The sequence below is a fragment of the Hydractinia symbiolongicarpus genome, chromosome 1, assembly GCF_029227915.1.
Source record: "Hydractinia symbiolongicarpus strain clone_291-10 chromosome 1, HSymV2.1, whole genome shotgun sequence".
NCBI lineage: Eukaryota > Metazoa > Cnidaria > Hydrozoa > Anthoathecata > Hydractiniidae > Hydractinia > Hydractinia symbiolongicarpus.
Window position 1 is genome coordinate 41,680,578 of NC_079875.1, and position 13,466 is coordinate 41,694,043.

Genomic DNA, 13,466 nt, shown 5'->3' on the forward strand with positions numbered 1-13,466 from the left:
TCGTTATAGTGGTGCAGAAATAATTTGAAAAATCGTTCGGGAAATCAGTTTACTCCCTGGGTACTTTCTTTAGATACATTCAACTATACGGGCCAAGCCCGGGATTTACGGGAAATCGCGGGTTTTCGTTTGCCGGCGATTAAACTTCTTTTATTCAGCGTCTCATCAAAAATGAAAACACTTTTGAAAACTACAAGTCTCATGCGTTTTTGTGCTGACAAAATAATTTAAAAAATCGTTTGGGAAATGAGTTTACTCCCTGGGTACTTTCTTTGTATACTTTTGACAATACGGGTCAAGCCCGGGATTTACGGGAAATCGTGGGTTTTCGTTTGCCGGCGATTAAACTTCTTTTATTCAGCGTCTCATCAAAAATGAAAACACTTTTGAAAACTACAAGTCTCATGCGTTTTTGTGCTGACAAAATAATTTAAAAAATCGTTTGGGAAATGAGTTTACTCCCTGGGTACTTTCTTTGTATACTTTTGACAATACGGGTCAAGCCCGGGATTTACGGGAAATCGTGGGTTTTCGTTTGCCGGCGATTAAACTTCTTTTATACAGTGTCTCATCAAAAATGAAAACATTTTTGTAAACTACAAGTGGCATGCCTTTTAGTAGTGAAAAAATAATTCAAAAAATCGTTCGGGAAATGAGTTTACTCCTTGGGTACTTTCTTTGTATACATTCGACTATACGAGCCAAGCCCGGGATATACGGGAAATCGCGGGTTTTCTTTTGTCGGCGATTAAAGCTCTTTCATTAAGCGTCTCATTAAAAATGAAAACATTTTTGAAAACTACAAGTCTCATTCGTTCTAGTGGTGCAGAAATAATTTGAAAAATCGTTCGGAAAATCAGTTTACTCCCTGGGTACTTTCTTTAGATACATTCAACTATACGGGCCAAGCCCGGGATTTACGGGAAATCGCGGGATTTCGTTTGCCGGCGATTAAACTTCTTTTATTCAGCGTCTCATCAAAAATGAAAACACTTTTGAAAACTACAAGTCCCATGCGTTTTAGTGGTGACAAAATAATTTAAAAAATCGTTTGGGAAATGAGTTTACTCCCTGGGTGCTTTCTTTGTATACTTTTGACAATACGGGACAAGCCTGGGATTTACGGGAAATCGTTGGTTTTCGTTTGCCGGCGATTAAACTTCTTTTATTCAGCGTCTCATCAAAAATGAAAACATTTTTGAAAACTACAAGTCTTATGCGTTTCAGTGGTGAAAAAATAATTTAAAAAATCGTTCTGGAAATGAGTTTACTCACAGGGTACTTTCTTTGTATACATTCGACTATACGGGCCAAACCCGTGATTTACGGGAAATTGCGGGTTTTCATTTGCCGGCGATTAAACCCCTTTCATTAAGCGTCTCATCAAAAATGAAAACATTTTTGAAAACTAAAAGTCTCATCCGTTTTAGTGAAGAGAAAATAATTCAAAAAATCGTTCGAGAAATGAGTTTACTCCTGGGTACTTTCTATGTATACATTCGACTATAGGAGCCAAGCCCGGGATTTACGCGAAATCGCGGGTTTTCGTTTGTTGGCGATTAAACCTCTTTCATTAAGTGTCTCATTAAAAATGAAAACATTTTTGAAAAGTACAAGTCTTATGCGTTTTAGTGGTGAAAAAATAACTTAAAAAATCGTTCTGGAAATGAGTTTACTCACAGGGTACTTTCTTTGTATACATTCGACTATACGGGCCAAGCCCGTGATTTACGGGAAATCGCGGGTTTTCATTTGCCGGCGATTAAACCCCTTTCATTAAGCGTCTCATCAAAAATGAAAACATTTTTGAAAACTGCAAGTCTCATGCGTTATAGTGGAGAGAAAATAATTCAAAAAATTGTTCGGGAAATGAGTTTACTCACAGGGTACTTTCTTTGTATACTTTTGACTATACGGGCCGAGTCCGGGGTTTACGGGAAATGGCGGGTTTTCGTTTGCTGGCGATTAAACTTCTTTTATTCAGCGTCTCATTAAAAATGACAACATTTTTGAAAACTACAAGTCTCATGCATTTTAGTGGTGAAAAGATAATTTAAAAAATCGTTTTGGAAATGAGTTTACTCCCTGGGTACTTTTTTTGTATACATTCGACTATACGGGCCAAGCCCGGGATTTACGGGAAATCGCGGGTTTTCGTTAGCCGGCGATTAAACCACATTCATTAAGCGTCTTATCAAAAATGAAAACATTTCTGAAAACTACAAGTCTCATACGTTTTAGTGGTAAAAAAATAATTTTAAAAATCGTTCGGGAAGTGAGTTTACTCCCTGGGTACTTTCTTTGTATACTTTTGACTATACGGGCCGAGTCCGGGATTTACAGGAAATCGCGGGTTTTCGTTTACCGGCGATTAAAACTATTTCATTAAGCGTCTCATTAAAAATGACAACATTTTTGAAAACTACAAGTCTCATGCGTTTTAGTGGTGAAAAGATAATTTAAAAAATCGTTTTGGAAATGAGTTTACTCCCTGGGTACTTTCTTTGTATACATTCGACTATACGGGCCAAGCCCGGGATTTACGGGAAATCGCGGGTTTTCGTTAGCCGGCGATTAAACCACATTCATTAAGCGTCTCAACAAAAATGAAAACATTTCTGAAAACTACAAGTCTCTTACGTTTTAGTGGTGAAAAATGAATTTTAAAAATCGTTCGGGAAATGAGTTTACTCCCTGGGTACTTTCTTTGTATACTTTTGACTATACGGGCCGAGTCCGGGATTTACAAGAAATCGCGGGTTTTCGTTTGCCGGCGATTAAAACTCTTTCATTAAGCGTCTCTTTAAAAATGAAACATTTTTAAAAACTACAAGTCTCATTCGTTCTAGTGGTGCAGAAATAATTTGAAAAATCGTTCGGTAAATCAGTTTACTCCCTGGGTACTTTCTTTAGATACATTCAACTATACGGGCCAAGCCCGGGATTTACGGGAAATCGCGGGTTTTCGTTTGCAGGCAATTAAACTTCTTTTATTCAGCGTCTCATCAAAAATGAAAACACTTTTGAAAACTGCAAGTCTCATGCGTTTTATTGGTGACAAAATAATTTAAAAAATCGTTTGGGAAATGAGTTTACTCCCTGGGTACTTTCTTTGTATACTTTTGACAATACGGGTCAAGCCCGGGATTTACGGGCAATCGTGGGTTTTCGTTTGCCGGCGATTAAACTTCTTTTATTCAGCGTCTCATCAAAAATGAAAACATTTTTGTAAACTAAAAGTCTCATGCGTTTTAGTGGTGAAAAAATAATTCAAAAAATCGTTCGGGAAATGAGTTTACTCCCTGGGTACTTTCTTTGTATACATTCGACTATACGAGCCAAGCCCGGGATATACGGGAAATCGCGGGTTTTCTTTTGTCGGCGATTAAACCTCTTTCATTAAGCGTCTCATTAAAAATGAAAACATTTTTGAAAACTACAAGTCTCATTCGTTATAGTGGTGCAGAAATAATTTGAAAAATCGTTCGGGAAATCAGTTTACTCCCTGGGTACTTTTTTTAGATACATTCAACTATACGGGCCAAGCCCGGGATTTACGGGAAATCGCGGGTTTTCGTTTGCCGGCGATTAAACTTCTTTTATTCAGCGTCTCATCAAAAATGAAAACACTTTTAAAAACTACAAGTCTTATGCGTTTTAGTGGTGAAAAAATAACTTAAAAAATCGTTCTGGAAATGAGTTTACTCACAGGGTACTTTCTTTGTATACATTCGACTATACGGGCCAAGCCCGTGATTTACGGGAAATCGCGGGTTTTCATTTGCCGGCGATTAAACCCCTTTCATTAAGCGTCTCATCAAAAATGAAAACATTTTTGAAAACTGCAAGTCTCATGCGTTATAGTGGAGAGAAAATAATTCAAAAAATCGTTCGGGAAATGAGTTTACTCACAGGGTACTTTCTTTGTATACTTTTGACTATACGGGCCGAGTCCGGGGTTTACGGGAAATGGCGGGTTTTCGTTTGCTGGCGATTAAACTTCTTTTATTCAGCGTCTCATTAAAAATGACAACATTTTTGAAAACTACAAGTCTCATGCATTTTAGTGGTGAAAAGATAATTTAAAAAATCGTTTTGGAAATGAGTTTACTCCCTGGGTACTTTTTTTGTATACATTCGACTATACGGGCCAAGCCCGGGATTTACGGGAAATCGCGGGTTTTCGTTAGCCGGCGATTAAACCACATTCATTAAGCGTCTTATCAAAAATGAAAACATTTCTGAAAACTACAAGTCTCATACGTTTTAGTGGTAAAAAAATAATTTTAAAAATCGTTCGGGAAGTGAGTTTACTCCCTGGGTACTTTCTTTGTATACTTTTGACTATACGGGCCGAGTCCGGGATTTACAGGAAATCGCGGGTTTTCGTTTACCGGCGATTAAAACTATTTCATTAAGCGTCTCATTAAAAATGACAACATTTTTGAAAACTACAAGTCTCATGCGTTTTAGTGGTGAAAAGATAATTTAAAAAATCGTTTTGGAAATGAGTTTACTCCCTGGGTACTTTCTTTGTATACATTCGACTATACCGGCCAAGCCCGGGATTTACGGGAAATCGCGGGTTTTCGTTAGCCGGCGATTAAACCACATTCATTAAGCGTCTCAACAAAAATGAAAACATTTCTGAAAACTACAAGTCTCTTACGTTTTAGTGGTGAAAAATGAATTTTAAAAATCGTTCGGGAAATGAGTTTACTCCCTGGGTACTTTCTTTGTATACTTTTGACTATACGGGCCGAGTCCGGGATTTACAAGAAATCGCGGGTTTTCGTTTGCCGGCGATTAAAACTCTTTCATTAAGCGTCTCTTTAAAAATGAAACATTTTTAAAAACTACAAGTCTCATTCGTTCTAGTGGTGCAGAAATAATTTGAAAAATCGTTCGGTAAATCAGTTTACTCCCTGGGTACTTTCTTTAGATACATTCAACTATACGGGCCAAGCCCGGGATTTACGGGAAATCGCGGGTTTTCGTTTGCAGGCAATTAAACTTCTTTTATTCAGCGTCTCATCAAAAATGAAAACACTTTTGAAAACTGCAAGTCTCATGCGTTTTATTGGTGACAAAATAATTTAAAAAATCGTTTGGGAAATGAGTTTACTCCCTGGGTACTTTCTTTGTATACTTTTGACAATACGGGTCAAGCCCGGGATTTACGGGCAATCGTGGGTTTTCGTTTGCCGGCGATTAAACTTCTTTTATTCAGCGTCTCATCAAAAATGAAAACATTTTTGTAAACTACAAGTCTCATGCGTTTTAGTGGTGAAAAAATAATTCAAAAAATCGTTCGGGAAATGAGTTTACTCCCTGGGTACTTTCTTTGTATACATTCGACTATACGAGCCAAGCCCGGGATATACGGGAAATCGCGGGTTTTCTTTTGTCGGCGATTAAACCTCTTTCATTAAGCGTCTCATTAAAAATGAAAACATTTTTGAAAACTACAAGTCTCATTCGTTATAGTGGTGCAGAAATAATTTGAAAAATCGTTCGGGAAATCAGTTTACTCCCTGGGTACTTTTTTTAGATACATTCAACTATACGGGCCAAGCCCGGGATTTACGGGAAATCGCGGGTTTTCGTTTGCCGGCGATTAAACTTCTTTTATTCAGCGTCTCATCAAAAATGAAAACACTTTTGAAAACTACAAGTCTCATGCGTTTTTGTGCTGACAAAATAATTTAAAAAATCGTTTGGGAAATGAGTTTACTCCCTGGGTACTTTCTTTGTATACTTTTGACAATACGGGTCAAGCCCGGGATTTACGGGAAATCGTGGGTTTTCGTTTGCCGGCGATTAAACTTCTTTTATACAGTGTCTCATCAAAAATGAAAACATTTTTGTAAACTACAAGTGGCATGCGTTTTAGTAGTGAAAAAATAATTCAAAAAATCGTTCGGGAAATGAGTTTACTCCCTGGGTACTTTCTTTGTATACATTCGACTATACGAGCCAAGCCCGGGATATACGGGAAATCGCGGGTTTTCTTTTGTCGGCGATTAAAGCTCTTTCATTAAGCGTCTCATTAAAAATGAAAACATTTTTGAAAACTACAAGTCTCATTCGTTCTAGTGGTGCAATAATAATTTGAAAAATCGTTCGGAAAATCAGTTTACTCCCTGGGTACTTTCTTTAGATACATTCAACTATACGGGCCAAGCCCGGGATTTACGGGAAATCGCGGGTTTTCGTTTGCCGGCGATTAAACTTCTTTTATTCAGCGTCTCATCAAAAATGAAAACACTTTTGAAAACTACAAGTCTCATGCGTTTTAGTGGTGACAAAATAATTTAAAAAATCGTTTGGGAAATGAGTTTACTCCCTGGGTGCTTTCTTTGTATACTTTTGACAATACGGGACAAGCCTGGGATTTACGGGAAATCGTTGGTTTTCGTTTGCCGGCGATTAAACTTCTTTTATTCAGCGTCTCATCAAAAATGAAAACATTTTTGAAAACTACAAGTCTTATGCGTTTCAGTGGTGAAAAAATAATTTAAAAAATCGTTCTGGAAATGAGTTTACTCACAGGGTACTTTCTTTGTATACATTCGACTATACGGGCCAAGCCCGTGATTTACGGGAAATCGTTGGTTTTCGTTTGCCGGCGATTAAACTTCTTTTATTCAGCGTCTCATCAAAAATGAAAACATTTTTGAAAACTACAAGTCTTATGCGTTTCAGTGGTGAAAAAATAATTTAAAAAATCGTTCTGGAAATGAGTTTACTCACAGGGTACTTTCTTTGTATACATTCGACTATACGGGCCAAGACCGTGATTTACGGGAAATTGCGGGTTTTCATTTGCCGGCGATTAAACCCCTTTCATTAAGCGTCTCATCAAAAATGAAAACATTTTTGAAAACTAAAAGTCTCATCCGTTTTAGTGAAGAGAAAATAATTCAAAAAATCGTTCGAGAAATGAGTTTACTCCCTGGGTACTTTCTATGTATACATTCGACTATAGGAGCCAAGCCCGGGATTTACGGGAAATCGCGGGTTTTCGTTTGTTGGCGATTAAACCTCTTTCATTAAGTGTGTCATTAAAAATGAAAACATTTTTGAAAAGTACAAGTCTTATGCGTTTTAGTGGTGAAAAAATAATTTAAAAAATCGTTCTGGAAATGAGTTTACTCACAGGGTACTTTCTTTGTATACATTCGACTATACGGGCCAAGCCCGTGATTTACGGGAAATCGCGGGTTTTCATTTGCCGGCGATTAAACCCCTTTCATTAAGCGTCTCATCAAAAATGAAAACATTTTTGAAAACTGCAAGTCTCATGCGTTATAGTGGAGAGAAAATAATTCAAAAAATCGTTCGGGAAATGAGTTTACTCACAGGGTACTTTCTTTGTATACATTCGACTATACGGGCCAAGCCCGTGATTTACGGGAAATCGTTGGTTTTCGTTTGCCGGCGATTAAACTTCTTTTATTCAGCGTCTCATCAAAAATGAAAACATTTTTGAAAACTACAAGTCTTATGCGTTTCAGTGGTGAAAAAATAATTTAAAAAATCGTTCTGGAAATGAGTTTACTCACAGGGTACTTTCTTTGTATACATTCGACTATACGGGCCAAGACCGTGATTTACGGGAAATTGCGGGTTTTCATTTGCCGGCGATTAAACCCCTTTCATTAAGCGTCTCATCAAAAATGAAAACATTTTTGAAAACTAAAAGTCTCATCCGTTTTAGTGAAGAGAAAATAATTCAAAAAATCGTTCGAGAAATGAGTTTACTCCCTGGGTACTTTCTATGTATACATTCGACTATAGGAGCCAAGCCCGGGATTTACGGGAAATCGCGGGTTTTCGTTTGTTGGCGATTAAACCTCTTTCATTAAGTGTGTCATTAAAAATGAAAACATTTTTGAAAAGTACAAGTCTTATGCGTTTTAGTGGTGAAAAAATAATTTAAAAAATCGTTCTGGAAATGAGTTTACTCACAGGGTACTTTCTTTGTATACATTCGACTATACGGGCCAAGCCCGTGATTTACGGGAAATCGCGGGTTTTCATTTGCCGGCGATTAAACCCCTTTCATTAAGCGTCTCATCAAAAATGAAAACATTTTTGAAAACTGCAAGTCTCATGCGTTATAGTGGAGAGAAAATAATTCAAAAAATCGTTCGGGAAATGAGTTTACTCACAGGGTACTTTCTTTGTATACTTTTGACTATACGGGCCGAGTCCGGGGTTTACATGAAATGGCGGGTTTTCGTTTGCTGGCGATTAAACTTCTTTTATTCAGCGTCTCATCAAAAATGACAACATTTTTGAAAACTACAAGTCTCATGCGTTTTAGTGGTGAAAAGATAATTTAAAAAATCGTTTTGGAAATGAGTTTACTCCCTGGGTACTTTCTTTGTATACATTCGACTATACGGGCCAAGCCCGGGATTTACGGGAAATCGCGGGTTTTCGTTTGCCGGCGATTAAACCACATTCATTAAGCGTCTCATCAAAAATGAAAACATTTCTGGAAACTACAAGTCTCATACGTTTTAGTGGTGAAAAAATAATTTTAAAAATCGTTCGGGAAATGATTTTACTCCCTGGGTACTTTCTTTGTAGACTTTTGACTATACGAGCCGAGTCGGGGATTTACGGGAAATCGCGGGTTTTCGTTTGCCGGCGATTAAACTTCTTTTATTCAGCGTCTCATCAAAAATGAAAACACTTTTGAAAACTACAAGTCTCGTGCGTTTTAGTGGTGACAAAATAATTTAAAAAATCGTTTGGGAAATGAGTTTACTCCCTGGGTGCTTTCTTTGTATACTTTTGACAATACGGGACAAGCCTGGGATTTACGGGAAATCGTTGGTTTTCGTTTGCCGGCGATTAAACTTCTTTTATTCAGCGTCTCATCAAAAATGAAAACATTTTTGAAAACTACAAGTCTTATGCGTTTCAGTGGTGAAAAAATAATTTAAAAAATCGTTCTTGAAATGAGTTTACTCACAGGGTACTTTCTTTGTATACATTCGACTATACGGGCCAAGCCCGTGATTTACGGGAAATCGTTGGTTTTCGTTTGCTGGCGATTAAACTTCTTTTATTCAGCGTCTCATCAAAAATGAAAACATTTTTGAAAACTACAAGTCTTATGCGTTTCAGTGGTGAAAAAATAATTTAAAAAATCGTTCTGGAAATGAGTTTACTCACAGGGTACTTTCTATGTATACATTCGACTATACGAGCCAAGCCCGGGATTTACGGGAAATCGCCGGTTTTCGTTTGTTGGCGATTAAACCTCTTTCAATAAGTGTCTCATCAAAAATGAAAACATTTTTGAAAACTGCAAGTCTCATGCGTTATAGTGGAGAGAAAATAATTCAAAAAATCGTTCGGGAAATGAGTTTACTCACAGGGTACTTTCTTTGTATACTTTTGACTATACGGGCCGAGTCCGGGGTTTACGGGAAATGGCGGGTTTTCGTTTGCTGGCGATTAAACTTCTTTTATTCAGCGTCTCATCAAAAATGACAACATTTTTGAAAACTACAAGTCTCATGCGTTTTAGTGGTGAAAAGATAATTTAAAAAATCGTTTTGGAAATGAGTTTACTCCCTGGGTACTTTCTTTGTATACATTGGACTATACGGGCCAAGCCCGGGATTTACGGGAAATCGCGGGTTTTCGTTAGCCGGCGATTAAACCACATTCATTAAGCGTCTCATCAAAAATGAAAACATTTTTGAAAACTACAAGTCTCATGCGTTTTAGTGGTGAAAAGATAATTTAAAAAATCGTTTTGGAAATGAGTTTACTCCCTGGGTACTTTCTTTGTATACATTCGACTATACGGGCCAAGCGTTTTCGTTAGCCGGCAATTAAACCACATTCATTAAGCGTCTCATCAAAAATGAAAACATTTCTGAAAACTACAACTCTCATACGTTTTAGTGGTGAAAAAATAATTTTGAAAATCGTTCGGGAAATGAGTTTACTCCGTGAGTACTTTCTTCGTATACTTTTGACTATACGGGCCGAGTCCGGCATTTACAGGAAATCGCGGGTTTTCGTTTGCCGGCGATTAAACTTCTTTTATACAGTGTCTCATCAAAAATGAAAACATTTTTGTAAACTACAAGTGGCATGCCTTTTAGTAGTGAAAAAATAATTCAAAAAATCGTTCGGGAAATGAGTTTACTCCCTGAGTACTTTCTTCGTATACTTTTGACTATACGGGCCGAGTCCGGCATTTACAGGAAATCGCTGGTTTTCGTTTGCCGGCGATTAAAACTCTTTCATTAAGCGTCTCATTAAAAATGAAAACATTTTTGTAAACTACAAGTCTCATGCGTTTTAGTGGTGAAAAAATAATTTAAAAAATCGTTCGGGAAATGAGTTTACTCCCTGGGTACTTTCTTTGTATACATTCGACTATACGAGCCAAGCCCGGGATATACGGGAAATCGCGGGTTTTCTTTTGTCGGCGATTAAACCTCTTTCATTAAGCGTCTCATTAAAAATGAAAACATTTTTGAAAACTACAAGTCTCATTCGTTATAGTGGTGCAGAAATAATTTGAAAAATCGTTCGGGAAATCAGTTTACTCCCTGGGTACTTTCTTTAGATACATTCAACTATACGGGCCAAGCCCGGGATTTACGGGAAATCGCGGGTTTTCGTTTGCTGGCGATTAAACTTCTTTTATTCAGCGTCTCATCAAAAATGAAAACACTTTTGAAAACTACAAGTCTCATGCGTTTTTGTGCTGACAAAATAATTTAAAAAATCGTTTGGGAAATGAGTTTACTCCCTGGGTACTTTCTTTGTATACTTTTGACAATACGGGTCAAGCCCGGGATTTACGGGAAATCGTGGGTTTTCGTTTGCCGGCGATTAAACTTCTTTTATTCAGCGTCTCATCAAAAATGAAAACACTTTTGAAAACTACAAGTCTCATGCGTTTTTGTGCTGACAAAATAATTTAAAAAATCGTTTGGGGAATGAGTTTACTCCCTGGGTACTTTCTTTGTATACTTTTGACAATACGGGTCAAGCCCGGGATTTACGGGAAATCGTGGGTTTTCGTTTGCCGGCGATTAAACTTCTTTTATACAGTGTCTCATCAAAAATGAAAACATTTTTGTAAACTACAAGTGGCATGCCTTTTAGTAGTGAAAAAATAATTCAAAAAATCGTTCGGGAAATGAGTTTACTCCTTGGGTACTTTCTTTGTATACATTCGACTATACGAGCCAAGCCCGGGATATACGGGAAATCGCGGGTTTTCTTTTGTCGGCGATTAAAGCTCTTTCATTAAGCGTCTCATTAAAAATGAAAACATTTTTGAAAACTACAAGTCTCATTCGTTCTAGTGGTGCAGAAATAATTTGAAAAATCGTTCGGAAAATCAGTTTACTCCCTGGGTACTTTCTTTAGATACATTCAACTATACGGGCCAAGCCCGGGATTTACGGGAAATCGCGGGATTTCGTTTGCCGGCGATTAAACTTCTTTTATTCAGCGTCTCATCAAAAATGAAAACACTTTTGAAAACTACAAGTCCCATGCGTTTTAGTGGTGACAAAATAATTTAAAAAATCGTTTGGGAAATGAGTTTACTCCCTGGGTGCTTTCTTTGTATACTTTTGACAATACGGGACAAGCCTGGGATTTACGGGAAATCGTTGGTTTTCGTTTGCCGGCGATTAAACTTCTTTTATTCAGCGTCTCATCAAAAATGAAAACACTTTTGAAAACTACAAGTCTCATGCGTTTTTGTGCTGACAAAATAATTTAAAAAATCGTTTGGGAAATGAGTTTACTCCCTGGGTACTTTCTTTGTATACTTTTGACAATACGGGTCAAGCCCGGGATTTACGGGAAATCGTGGGTTTTCGTTTGCCGGCGATTAAACTTCTTTTATTCAGCGTCTCATCAAAAATGAAAACACTTTTGAAAACTACAAGTCTCATGCGTTTTTGTGCTGACAAAATAATTTAAAAAATCGTTTGGGGAATGAGTTTACTCCCTGGGTACTTTCTTTGTATACTTTTGACAATACGGGTCAAGCCCGGGATTTACGGGAAATCGTGGGTTTTCGTTTGCCGGCGATTAAACTTCTTTTATACAGTGTCTCATCAAAAATGAAAACATTTTTGTAAACTACAAGTGGCATGCCTTTTAGTAGTGAAAAAATAATTCAAAAAATCGTTCGGGAAATGAGTTTACTCCTTGGGTACTTTCTTTGTATACATTCGACTATACGAGCCAAGCCCGGGATATACGGGAAATCGCGGGTTTTCTTTTGTCGGCGATTAAAGCTCTTTCATTAAGCGTCTCATTAAAAATGAAAACATTTTTGAAAACTACAAGTCTCATTCGTTCTAGTGGTGCAGAAATAATTTGAAAAATCGTTCGGAAAATCAGTTTACTCCCTGGGTACTTTCTTTAGATACATTCAACTATACGGGCCAAGCCCGGGATTTACGGGAAATCGCGGGATTTCGTTTGCCGGCGATTAAACTTCTTTTATTCAGCGTCTCATCAAAAATGAAAACACTTTTGAAAACTACAAGTCCCATGCGTTTTAGTGGTGACAAAATAATTTAAAAAATCGTTTGGGAAATGAGTTTACTCCCTGGGTGCTTTCTTTGTATACTTTTGACAATACGGGACAAGCCTGGGATTTACGGGAAATCGTTGGTTTTCGTTTGCCGGCGATTAAACTTCTTTTATTCAGCGTCTCATCAAAAATGAAAACATTTTTGAAAACTACAAGTCTTATGCGTTTCAGTGGTGAAAAAATAATTTAAAAAATCGTTCTGGAAATGAGTTTACTCACAGGGTACTTTCTTTGTATACATTCGACTATACGGGCCAAACCCGTGATTTACGGGAAATTGCGGGTTTTCATTTGCCGGCGATTAAACCCCTTTCATTAAGCGTCTCATCAAAAATGAAAACATTTTTGAAAACTAAAAGTCTCATCCGTTTTAGTGAAGAGAAAATAATTCAAAAAATCGTTCGAGAAATGAGTTTACTCCCTGGGTACTTTCTATGTATACATTCGACTATAGGAGCCAAGCCCGGGATTTACGGGAAATCGCGGGTTTTCGTTTGTTGGCGATTAAACCTCTTTCATTAAGTGTCTCATTAAAAATGAAAACATTTTTGAAAAGTACAAGTCTTATGCGTTTTAGTGGTGAAAAAATAACTTAAAAAATCGTTCTGGAAATGAGTTTACTCACAGGGTACTTTCTTTGTATACATTCGACTATACGGGCCAAGCCCGTGATTTACGGGAAATCGCGGGTTTTCATTTGCCGGCGATTAAACCCCTTTCATTAAGCGTCTCATCAAAAATGAAAACATTTTTGAAAACTGCAAGTCTCATGCGTTATAGTGGAGAGAAAATAATTCAAAAAATCGTTCGGGAAATGAGTTTACTCACAGGGTACTTTCTTTGTATACTTTTGACTATACGGGCT